Raw genomic sequence first — 12,847 nt, forward strand, 5'->3', positions numbered from 1 at the left:
CTCTGCTGATTGTTCCTGGAGCGTGGGAACTTTTCCTAGAAAGCTCCCAGGCTCGAGTTCATATGAGGACACCCAGCAGAGGGCAGAATGGTCACAGAGTTGTTCTGAAGCCACTCCTTTGTTAATTTAGCTGTGTGCTTAGGGTCATTGTCTTATTAGAAGGTGAACCTTCAGCCAAGTCTGAGGTCCAGTGCACTCTGGAAGAGGTTTTAATCCAGGATATCTCTGTACCTGGCCGCATTCATGTTTCCTTCAATGACAACCAGTCGTCCTGTCGCTGCACCTGAAAAACACTCCCATAGCATGATGCTGCTACCACCATGTTTAACTGTTGAGATTGTGTTATAATAATAATCTTCATTTATATAGCGTCAACATATTCTTCAGCGCTTTACAGTTTAACAGTTTCAAACACAATAGTCATAAGTAACAACATTAACAATACAATAATTAAAGCAAAATAAGATGACCCTGCTCGTGAAAGCTTACAATCTACAATGAGGTGGGGGATAAACAAAGTACAGATGTGTATTTACAATACTGTACAGAACAAGGGTACCAGACAGACAAAAAACTGGAATGTATGCCTGAAAGCAAGGATTTGGAGACCACAGATAGACCTGGCGTCGGACGGAGATAACAGACTGTTTAAATATGTGGCCTGGATTTTTTTTACATTTTTTTAACCACAAATTACTGTATAGAACAAAGGTACCAGACAGACAAAGAACTGGAATGTATGCCTGGGCAGTTGATGAGCAGTGCCTGGTTTTCTCCACATATACCACTTAGAATTATCACCAAAAAGATCTATCTTCGTCTCGTCAGACCAGAGAATCTTATTTCTCATAGTCTGGGAGTCCTTCATGTGTTTTTTAGCAAACTCTATGCGGGATTTCATATGTCTTGCACTGAGGAGAGGTTTCTGTTGGGCCACTCTGCCATAAAGGCCCGACTGGTGGGGGGCTGCAATGATAGTCGACCTTGTGGAATTTTCTCCCATCTCCCTACTGGAACTCTGGAGCTCAGCCACAGGGATCTTGTGGTTCTTCTTTACCTCTCTCACCAAGGCTCTTCTCCCATGAATGCTCAGTTTGTCTGGACCGCCAAGTCTAGGAAGACTTCTGGTGGTTCCAAATTTTTTTCATTTAAGGATTATGGAGGCCACTGTGCTCTTTGCAACCTTGAGTACTGCAGAAATCCTGTTATAACCATGGCCAGATCTGTGCCTTGCAACAATTCTGTCTCTGAGCTCCTTGGCCAATTCCTGTACTGTGAGCTGTGAGGTCTTAAGGTACCGTCACATTTAGCGACGCTGCAGCGATCCAGACAATGATCCCGAATGCTGCAGCATCACTGTGCTGGTCCCCTGGTAACCAGGGCAAACATCGGGTTACTAAGCACAGGGCCGCGCTTAGGAACCCGATGTTTACCCTGGTTACCACCGTAAACGTAAAAAAAACCCAAACACTACACACTTACCTTCCGGTGTCTGTCCCCCGGCGCTGTGCTTCTCTGCACTGACTGTGAGCGCCAGCCGGAAAGCACAGCGGTGACGTCAACGCTGTGCTCTGCTTTCCGGCTGGCCGGCGCTCACAGTGCAGAGAAGCATAGCGCCGGAGGACAGACACCGGAATGTAAGTACTGTATGTAGTGTTTTTTTTTTTTTACGTTTACGCTGGTAACCAGGGTAAACATCGGGTTACTAAGCGCGGCCCTGTGCTTAGTAACCCGATGTTTACCTTGGTTACCAGTGAAGACATCGCTGAATCGGCGTCACACACGCCGATTCAGCGATGTCTGCGGGAAGTCCAGCGACGAAATAAAGTTCTGGACATTCTGCTCCGACCAATGATGGCACAGCAGGATCCTGATCGCTGCTGCCTGTCACACTGAACGATATCGCTAGCCAGGACACTGCAACGTCACGGATCACTAGCGATATCGTTCAGTGTGACGGTACCTTTAAATAGAGAGGTGTGTGTGCCTTTCCAAATCAAGTCCTATCAGTTTAATTAAACACAGCTGGACTCCAATGAAGGAGAAAAACCATCTCAAGGAGGATCACAAGGAAAATGGACAGCATGTGACTTAAATGTGAGTGTCTGAGCAAAGGGTCTGAATACTTATGACCATGTGATATTCCAGTTTATCTTTTTTACTAAATTTGCAAAAACTTCTACATTTCTGTTTTTTTCAGTCCAGATGGGGTACAGATTGTACATTAATGTGAAAAAATGAAGTTTTTTTGAATTTACGAAATGGCTGCAATGAAACAAAGAGTGAAAAATTTAAAGGGGTCTGAATACTATTCATTCCCACTGTATGCTTAAAGTGAACAGCAAGTTCAGACAGAGCCGACAGAGGAAGAAAACTGCTGAAAATGCTGGAAGCAAGTCATATAAGGCAAGAAATAATAATATTCCTTATGGCTTTACTTTTTAAATTGCAGGAGGTGTCCTGCGTACATGAATGGTAACACCAAGTTGTCAATATATTCATAAATGTTCATGTGGAATAGCATAATAATGGCACTCTGCAGAGTTATAAAACAGATGCTTCATAATTGTTATTACATGGGCTGATGTGTCCTCTAAAAGAAAGCATTGGGACTTGGCCAAAAGAGAGGAAACACTTCAGAACCCCAGAATAATAAATTATGATTCAAACGATGCACAAAGTCTGGTATGGTCGTTATGCTACCAGACCAGATAATGAGTGATAAATGTTGTCCACATAACGACCATAGCAGACCATGGTGGATTGGATTGGGAAATATTCCACCCAGTAAGAAACATAAAGACACAAAGCAGCCTAAAGGTATGAATTATATGAATGATACCATTTTTGTTTATTATAAATCATCTTATATTAATGGTAAAATATGCATTTACTGTTCATGTGCTATTTTATAATTTACACATAATTAGATTTCTTGTTTTCCTGTTTACATTAATTACGATGTATGCCCCATATAATTGGTGGAATTTTCTTTTAAATAAATCTACCCATGTTACTTTTCTACTCTATGACTAAGGGCGATAGTAATGCGGGAAGCATGTCATAGTGTTTTTAATCAACCATCAGCATGTCAAAATTTTAATACTCATGGAATAAAGTTTGAATTGTTATTTTATGGTACGCTTTCCTTAGCAAATGAATATATATATATATATATATATATATATATATATATATATATATATATATATATATATTGTATATCTATTATACAGTACTCACAGAATTTTATAGGACTATGTTGTACTCACCCATCCCCCCCCTCCAAACTTAAGATTTTACATGGAGGCAAGAAGTTATTTTTTTTTCAAAGATTCCATGACAATCTATACAATAACAAAACGTTTATCTCACTCTATTGTTTTGCATTTCACAAAACTATATTCCCCCAGAAACACTGCTTCTATTAGAGATGTTTCCTCACACAACCATAAAATGGAGACCCATATGCACTCCATGTGCCTCAGTGAATATTTCCAGAATTTAGTTTTCTACATGAAACCTTATGCTTTATACATTTTGTTTCTAAAGGACACCATGCTTTCTGCGTTATACCACAGCATTTAGTATTAATTCTCTAGTTAGAATTACACTACTGAATACACAAGTTATAATTTAAGTTATTTTTATGTTTTTTGTATATAACAGCAAAATATGGTAAATATGTAGCAGATTAAAACTCTAAATGACTTTGCTTACCCTAATGTGACCTACTGACCTACCATTATTTTACTGCAGTAAATCTGTCTAACCGATGGCTGCCACAGCTCATGTTTTACCAGGTGCCTAATAGAATAACTACTTCCTTCCCCCAGGTGTTTTATAAAACACAGCATAAACTTTTGCTGCCACAAACACGCACAACAATGGCCACAGCAGAATTAAACTGTTGCAGTATGATAAAATCCAATAGTAAATTATTTGCTGACTCAAAGTAATGTGTTCTCCTAATCTTTCACCCTTTTTTTTAATAGATTTTCTATTTATTTTTCCAAAAAGAAAAACAAAATTAACAACAATAACAAGCTATGCACTGTCGCCTATCACTTCTATCTTTTAAGAACCTTTCACCCTTTGACCTAGAGTCTGATCATTTTGCTTAGTTATAGAAAATTAACAAACAAACAGGGGAACTATTGTCTATTCCACATCTATAATCATTTCCATTTCTTAAAGTGGTTTTCACAAGATCGGAAGTTATTTTTGATCCATAGGAAGAGGAACATTTTCTGATGACTGGGGTTCCAAACATTGGGAATCCCAGTGGTCCCAAGATCAGAGATCTGGAACTCTGAGAATGGACCCGAAGTGCGCAGGTTCAACCTCTGCTTCATGTATTACTAATAGTGTTGAGCATTCCGATACTGCAAATATCGGGTATCGGCCGATATTCGCGGTATCGGAATTCCGATACTGATTTCCGATACTTTCACAATATCGAATACCAGAATCGGAAGTTCCCATAATTCAATGAGCCAGTTTGATTTAATTCAGCCAATGAGGAATCCTAAGAAGTGTGGGCACATCCTGTTATGCATGTTAGTCATGTAACTACTGGCATGGCTGTGATTGGCTGCTAAAATGATGTCATGATGCACTATAAAAGTCGCCGCCGCTGCCATTTTGGGTTCACTCTGCTGTGAATTCAGTTAGGGACAGGACGCTGTGTTCTGACTGAGGGCCAGTTTGAGATAGTGATTTGCTTCATTGTGCTTTACCCAGGCTAATTTAGCAACCGCTGTGTGAGAACCTTGTTTTTGTCTTGCAGCGCTGTTCATGGCTGTCTGCAAGGTCTCTGTGTGAGTGCAGCTCACTCTGTAGTCTGTTCTGCAGCCACAGCTGGTTGTAGTCAGCTCAGTGTGCGTCACTGCCTCATACTGTTCCATTGTCCTTTTTTCAATTAGTGCTGCCTGGTGCACATTTTTCCAGATTTATCCAATTAGTGGGTTTCCATCTGTATCTTGCTAGATTGTGGAAAAACACTATATAGGAGTACATAGAGGAGCTTTTATTGGCCTTGCAGTGCCATTCACGGCTGTCTGCAAGGTCTCTGTGTGGAGTTCAGCTCACGCTGTAGTCTGTTCTGCAGCCACAGCGGGTTGTAGCCAGCTCAGCGTGTTGTTATGATCTGGTGGCCTAGGAGCAGCATGAGACGTACTCTGGAGAAGGTGGTACCTGTACTGACCGCAGACCCTGAACTTAGCACCGCAACAAGAAGTATCCGTGGAATGTACCTAACACTCCCTAGACATCTCGACACAGCCGGAGGACTAATTAACCCTAGAGACAGAAATGGGAAAACTATCTTGCCTCAGAGAAAATCCCAAAAGGATAGACAGCCCCCCACAAATATTGACTGTGAGAGGAGAGGAAAATAACATACTCAGACATGAAATCAGGATTTAGCATAGGAGGCCATTCTAGCTAAAAAGAAAGAAAAGGACAGAGTACTATGCGATCAGTATTAAAACACTAGAAAATATCCACCACAGAAAATACAAATCTCCACATCTGACTAAAGACATGGAGGTTATATCTGCATCTCCAGAGACACAGCTTGGCTGCAAAAAATCCTTCACAGACAAAGCTGGACAAGACAAAACATGAAAATGCACAGAACTATAAGGTCCACAGCAGGTGGACTGCAAAAACAAAGCCAGAACTTATCTTTGTTGAAATGAACAGCAAAACAGGAGAGAGACCAGGTATGGATGTGAATCCTCCAAAAACAATGGACAACTGGCACTGACTAAAGGATAAAGCAGGACTAAATAGCCCAGCCCAAATTGCAAAAAGTAGATACACCTGATAAATGCTGCAATCCAAAGACAGCAGCACTACCACTCATAACCACCGGAGGGAGCCCAAGAGCAGAATTCACAACAGCGTGTGTCACTGCCTCATACGGTTCCATTGTCCTTTTTTCAATTAGTGCTGCCTGCTGCACATTTTTCCAGATTTATCCTATTAGTGGGTTTCCATCCATATCCTGCTAGATTGTGGAAAAACACTATATAGGAGTACATAGAGGAGCTTTTTTTTGGCCTTGCTGAGCCGTTCACGGCTGTCTGCAGGGTCGCCTATTTTTTGGAGCCTCATCTTTTGCATTGTAGGTTACCTTCCTGCATTGTAATTGCTCCAAAAAGTTTGCAATACTATTGGTTTTACATCTTTGGGCACATCCAGTATCTTTTTGTGAAATAAACAAAAAGTTAATAAAATTCACCAAACACTCCACTTTACAGTTGTGTGAGCCACATTGGCTCATATTAAAGCCTAGTCCACACTTTGTAAAAATAGTGTTTCTTATACCTGTTAGCAGCTATTCAGGAATAAGCACACTAAGCCCTTAGTACTTTTCTGCCTATCTTTATCTGTCTACCAAGATGAAGAAGGCAGGGAGTAAGGCACGTGGTTGTGGGCGTGGAGGTGGAGCAGGGAGAGGTCGTGGGGATTCTGTACCTGCTGCTGGCACCAGTGACTCATCATCCTCCAGTTTTAGCAGGGAACAGTCCTTCATGCGCAGCTTTGTAGGAGCTCGCCGTACCCCACTGCTGTGGGACGAACAAATTGAAGCCGTTGTCGGATGGATGGAAGCTAACGCATCGACTTCAATTAGTGTCACATCCTCTCAGGCACAGAGCACTGAAGAGCACCCATCTGTCTCTTCACCACCTGCCAAATTGAGCCCTGGACAGGAGCAATATCTACTTCTGTTCTCTGAATCTATTCGCTTGGAAAGAGGGGGCCAGTGAAGCAGCATTCGAGAAATTGAAGAAGAGGCAGTATGCAGTGATGCGCAACTGCTTTGTCTCTCTGAATCTGAAGAGGCAGGTGGGCCAGTGTCTACGGTCAGCACACCTCAGTACGCATCTGATGATGAGACTCAGGTGTCACTTTCTGGTGTGTACTGTGCTGCCGAGACTACCCAGGAGAAGCAGTTGTTGGGAGAGGGTAGTGACCCATCATGACGTGAGGTACAGGAAGGTGGTGGGAGCAGCTCTGAGGAAGAGATTCCACGAATGGCCCAAAAAGGAGGGAGAGGGAGGGGGAAGACTGCATTGCCTGTAGCCTCCACTTCGGCACCCATTAGGAGCATGCCTCTTCCAAAAGCCAAAATGGGCGCTCCCAAGACTTGCAGTGTCTGGTTCTTTTTTGACACTGTTGAGGATGACATTTGCTTTGTCAAATGCAAGCTGTGTAATCAGAAAGTCAAAAGAGGGAAAAGTGTCAGCAACCTCACTACCACAAATATGTGGAAACATGTGCGGACCAATCACGCGTTGGAGTTACAAAAACACACTGAAGACCTAGGCCAACCTACAGCGGCACCTACCACCTCTTCAGCTCGTGTTGTAGCCTCTTCCTCCAGCTCACACACAGCTGGTTTGGCTTCCTCACAGGATCGCCATGGAAGAACCTCTGGCACTGTTGTACAGAGACCCAGTGTAATTCCACCCACAGCACCACATTCCCTGTCATCCTCACACTCCCAGCCCAGTCTACAGCCATCAGTAGCACAGACATGGGAGAAAAGTTGGCCATTCTCAGCAAACCACCCCGAGCACAGGCTCTGAATGCTGGCATTGCAAAACTACTGTCCCTTGAAATGCTGTCATTCAGGCTGGTGGAAACTGTCACCTTCCGTAACTTCATGGCATTGGCAGTCCCACAATACAACATGCCCAGACGCTTTTATTTCAGCAGGCAAGCCGTCCCTGCCCTGCAAAAGCATATGGAGGAAAACATTAAACATGCGTTACTAAACGCCATCAGTAGCAAAGTCCACCTCACCACCGATGCGTGGACAAGTCACCATGGACAGGGACGATACCTTTCCTCACTTCCCATTGGGTAAATGTTGTGGAGCTGGGTAGAGATCTGGCAGAGTGGCACTGTACATGTTCTGCCAACTACAAGGATTGCAGGAATCCAGTCTGTACACATTGACTCCTCCTCATACTCCAGTTCCTCTGAATCAGCGCTGCAGGAGCCGTCACAGTCTACCTCCACATGGACCCATGAACGCTTACCTGTTACAACCAATATGAGCACAGCCGTGGCCAAACATCAACAGGCCGTATTGAAATTAATTTCTTTGGGGAATCGAAGCCACACAGCGCAGGAGCTCTGGAATGCCATCAAGCAGGAGAGCGACATGTGGTTTGTGCCAGCGAATCTCCAGCCAGGCATGGTAGTGTGTGACAATGGCCGAAATCTGGTGGCAGCTCTGGGCCTAGGAAACCTCACTCACATCCCATGTCTGGCACATGTGCTCAACTTGGTCATGTAGAGTTTTTTGAGGGACTATCAGGATCTTGATGCACTGCTGCACAAGGTCCGCCTACAGTGTGCTCACTTGCGGTGTTCCAGCATGGCAAGATCGCGCATTGCAACTCTGCAGCTGCCTTCCGGAACATCGCATCATATGTGACCTACCCACAAGGAGGAATTCAACGTTATATCTGTTGGAGCGGTTGTGTGAGCAGCAGGCAGCAGTAAAGGAGTACCCACTGCATCAGGCGCGAAAAAGTCGCACTGCGCACCGTTCAGACTTCACAACCACTAAGTGGGCCACTATGAAGGACATCTGCCAGGTTTTGCGTACGTTCGATGATTCCACGTGGATGGCGAGTGCAGATGATGCCCTAGTCAGCATGACTATCCCCCTTATCTGCCTGCTTGAAAAAACTCTGCAAGCGCTAAGGGAGGAGGTTGTGGAAGAGGTGGAGGATGAGGAGTCACAAATGCCATCTGCTTCTAGACAGTCTGCGCAACGTGGTTCCTCACAAAGCCTAGGCAGGGGACACTTTGTGAGGAGGATGAGGAGGAGTCAATGGAGGAGGAAGACATCTGTCCAGAGGAGGGAGTTGCACAATGCTCTAGTAGTCAGTATGTAGAGCGAGGGTGGGGTGATGCAGAGCAGGCAGAGATCATGCCTCTAGCAGGTGATAGTGTTTCTTGGCCAGTTTGCAGTCTGCAGCACATGGTTGATTTCATGCTGCAGTGCCTGAAAAATGACCGCCGCATCGCCCACATGCTCAACACGGCTGATTATTGGGTGTACACACTCCTAGATCCTCGCTTCCAGGACAACTTACAAAGTCTCATAACACCGTCGAACCGGGAGCGTAAAATGTGGGAGTACCAAGACACACTGGTGCATTCCATCATGTTCTCCATTCCAACCGAGAGCAGTGCTGCTAGTGCTTTACAAAGCAGCTCAGTGCATTGAGGCAGTGGAGGAAGCTCTGCACAAAGAGAGAGCAGAAGCAGTGCCTCAGCACACGGCAAGACCAGTTTGGCCCAAATGTGGCAAAATTTTGTGTTTCTGCCACAAATGTCTACACCATCAAAGACGGCTACAGTCAGCAGGAGGCAACGTTTCCATCAGATGGTGACAGACTACATGTCTTGCCCTCTCAGTGTACTCCCACACGGCTCTTCCCCCTTCAAGTTTTGGGTCTCTAAGCTGGATACATGGCCAGAGCTTAGCTGGTAAGCATTGGAGGTGCTTGCTTGCCCTGCTGCTAGTGTATTATTGGAACGCGTCTTTAGTGCCGCAGGTGGTGTACTAACAGACCGTCGCATGCGACTATCCTCCGATAACGTTGACCGGCTTACTTTTCTAAAAATGAAAAGGCCTGGATTTCGCAGGAATTTGCCACACCTCTTCCAGATTAAATTATTGGTTGGCCACAGTATCCAGGTCTCCTGTTGTGTTCATGTTTCTACCACCTGAACTGTAATCCCTGGGCTCCAACACCACCAGTTGCTGCTCAGAAGTGCCGTCTGCACAGTCAACAAATGAACCAGTGTTATTGGGTTTCAGTAACATCAGCTGATTCCCAGCTGTGTATCCGGCAATTGCTCCTGCTACCTCCACACTCATACTACTTCAGATATTAAACTTGCTCCAATTAGACTTCAGCCTACACTCTGCTTCTCCTGGATTCCCTGGGCTCCAACACCACCAGTTTCTGCTCAGAAGTGCTGTCTGCACAGTTAACAATTGCTCCTCTTTTATTGGGGTTCAGTAATGTCAGCTGATCCCCAGCTGTGTATCCGGCAATTGCTCCTGCTACCTCCACACTCACTCTACTTCAGATATTAAATTTGCTCCAATTAGGCCTCAGCCTACATTCTGCTTCTCCTGGATTCCCTGGGCTCCAACACCGCCAGTTGCTGCTCAGAAGCGCCGTCTGCACAGTCAATACATGCTGCCGTGTTATTGGGGTTCATTAATGTCAGCTGATCCCCAGCTGTGTATCCGGCAATTTCTCCTGCCACGTCCACACTCACACTACTTCAATTATTAAACTTGATCCAATTAGGCCTCAGCCTACACTTTGCTTCTCCTGGATTCCCTGGGCTTCAACACCGCCAGTTGCTGCTTGCAAGTGCTGTCTGCACAGTCAACAGTTGTTCCTCTGTTATTAGGGTTCTGTAACGTTAGCTGATCCCCAGCTGTGTATCTGGCAATTGCTCCTGCTACCTCCACACTCACACTACTTCAGATGTTAAACTTGCTCCAATTAGGTCTCAGCCTACACTCTGCTTCTCCTGGATTCCCTGGGCTCCAACACCGCCACTTGCTGCTCAGAAATGCCATCTGCACAGTCAACACTTGCTGCCGTGTTATTGGGGTTCTGTAATGTCAGCTGATCCCCTGCTGTGTATCCGGCAATTTCTCCTGCCACGTCCACACTCACACTACTTCAGATATTAAACTTGCTCCAATTAGGCCTCAGCCTACACTCTGCTTCTCCTGGATTCCCTGGGCTCCAACACCGCCAGTTGCTGCTCGGAAGTGTTGTCTGCACAGTCAACAGTTGCTCCTCTGTTATTGGGGTTCAGTAACGTCAGCTGATCCCCAGCTGTGTGTCTGGCAATTGCTCCTGCTACCTCCTCACTCACACTACTTCAGATATTAAACTTGCTCCAATTAGGCCTCAGCCTACACTCTGCTTCTCCTGGATTCCCTGGGCTCCAACACCACCAGTTGCTGCTTGGAAGTGCCGTCTGCACAGAGAAAAACACTAGCTCCTGTGTTAGTGGGGTTCAGTAGCGTCAGCTGCTCCCCTGCTGTGTGTCCGGCAATGTCTCCTGCTCCCTCCACATTCACATTACATCAGATAATAAACTTGCTCCAATTAGGCCTCGGCCTACACTCTGATTGACCCTGGGCTCCAACACCGCCAGTTGCTGCTCAGAAGTGCGGTCTGCACAGAGAAAAACACTAGCTCCTGTGTAAGTGAGGTTCAGTAACGTCAGCTGCTCCTCTGCTGTGTGTCCGGCAATGTCTCCTGCTCCCTCCACACTCACACTACAACAGATATTAACCAAGCTCCAATTAGGCCTCGGCCTACACTTTGCTTCTAGCATTGACCCTGCGCTCCAACACCGCCAGTTGCTGCTCGGAAGTGCCGTCTGCACAGTCAACAGTTGCTCCTCTGTTATTGGGGTTCAGTAACGCTAAGTTCAAGCTTTTGGAAATGGTTTCTGCTAATCACTCTGGAACTCCCTGACGATGACCCTAAAGACAACGACCCTGAAGACCACCCCGAAGAAAACGACGACCCCGGAGACGATGACCCTGTAGACAATGACTCTGGAGAAGACGACCCTGGAGACGATGACCCTGAAGACCACCCCGAAGAAGACCAAGAAGCAGAAGAACAAGAAGCTGCAGAACAAAAAGCAGAAGAACATTAAGCATAAGACTAAAAATCAGAGCAAAAGATATTATCTAAATTATAAGCAGAAGAAGACTAAGCAGTGTATAGGGGTGAATCCGTTCCTTCCCGTGGTGCCCCTGGAAAAAAACCTGCTGTTGCAGGCCAAACTGAACGTGGACAAATCCTGTTGTAAATCTTTTGTGACAGGCAGAACGGAAGGTGTAATCTTTAAACTTTTATAGATAACAACTACAGGAATACCTGTCACAAATAAGAATATGATGAAGAAGAAGAATATGAAGAAGATGAAGAAGTAGAATATGAAGAATAATAGTTGAATAAAAAGAATATGAAAAATGTAAAAAAAAAGAATAATAGGAAGAAGGTGATGAAGAAGAAGATGAATTAGGTGAAGAAGAATTTGATGAAAAAGATGCTGCTGCTGGTGATGATGAAGAAGAAAGTGTGGGAGAAGTAAAAAAAAAAGGTGAAGAGCATGGAAGTAGTGAAACATAAATATCTGACAAAATATAAAAAATCTTAACATAGTCAATATCTTTGTAACTACGAACGTCTTAAAAAAAAAATGTAATTCCTGCTATTCCATTTGATTGGGCTCAACCTCTATGCCTTTAATGTCTCCTCCAGCTCCCCCAATACATCCTACATTATTCTTAGTTGTTTTCCTTCATGTAGAATTAACCTACAAGGAAAGAAAGGGTTTATATTAATTCCGATATTTTTGTCCCATTGACTTGCATTGGTATCGGGTATCGGTATCGGCGATATCTGATATGTTTTGGATATCGCCCGATCCAATCCGATACCGATATTTCCGAATATCGGATGGTATCGCGCAACACTAGTCTCAGCCCCCTTCATCGCTGGTGATGGAAGCTACTAAGAGATGGGTCTGTTAACAGATTTCTATCATTGGTTGTGGAAGTAACAAATAGATGGGTCTGGTCACAGACTACCATCAGTGATCGTGAAAGGTGAAAACAAATAGCCCCTCTATTTATGGTTGTGGAAGCTGCTAAGTGATGCAGTTAGGCACAGATATCCATTAGTGGTTGTGGAAGCTGCTAAAAAATGGGTTTGGTTTCAAAACACATTAATTGGTCATGGAAGCCTCTGATAATTGGGTT

Source organism: Ranitomeya imitator, chromosome 1, assembly GCF_032444005.1.
Source record: "Ranitomeya imitator isolate aRanImi1 chromosome 1, aRanImi1.pri, whole genome shotgun sequence".
Classification (NCBI taxonomy): Eukaryota; Metazoa; Chordata; class Amphibia; order Anura; family Dendrobatidae; genus Ranitomeya; species Ranitomeya imitator.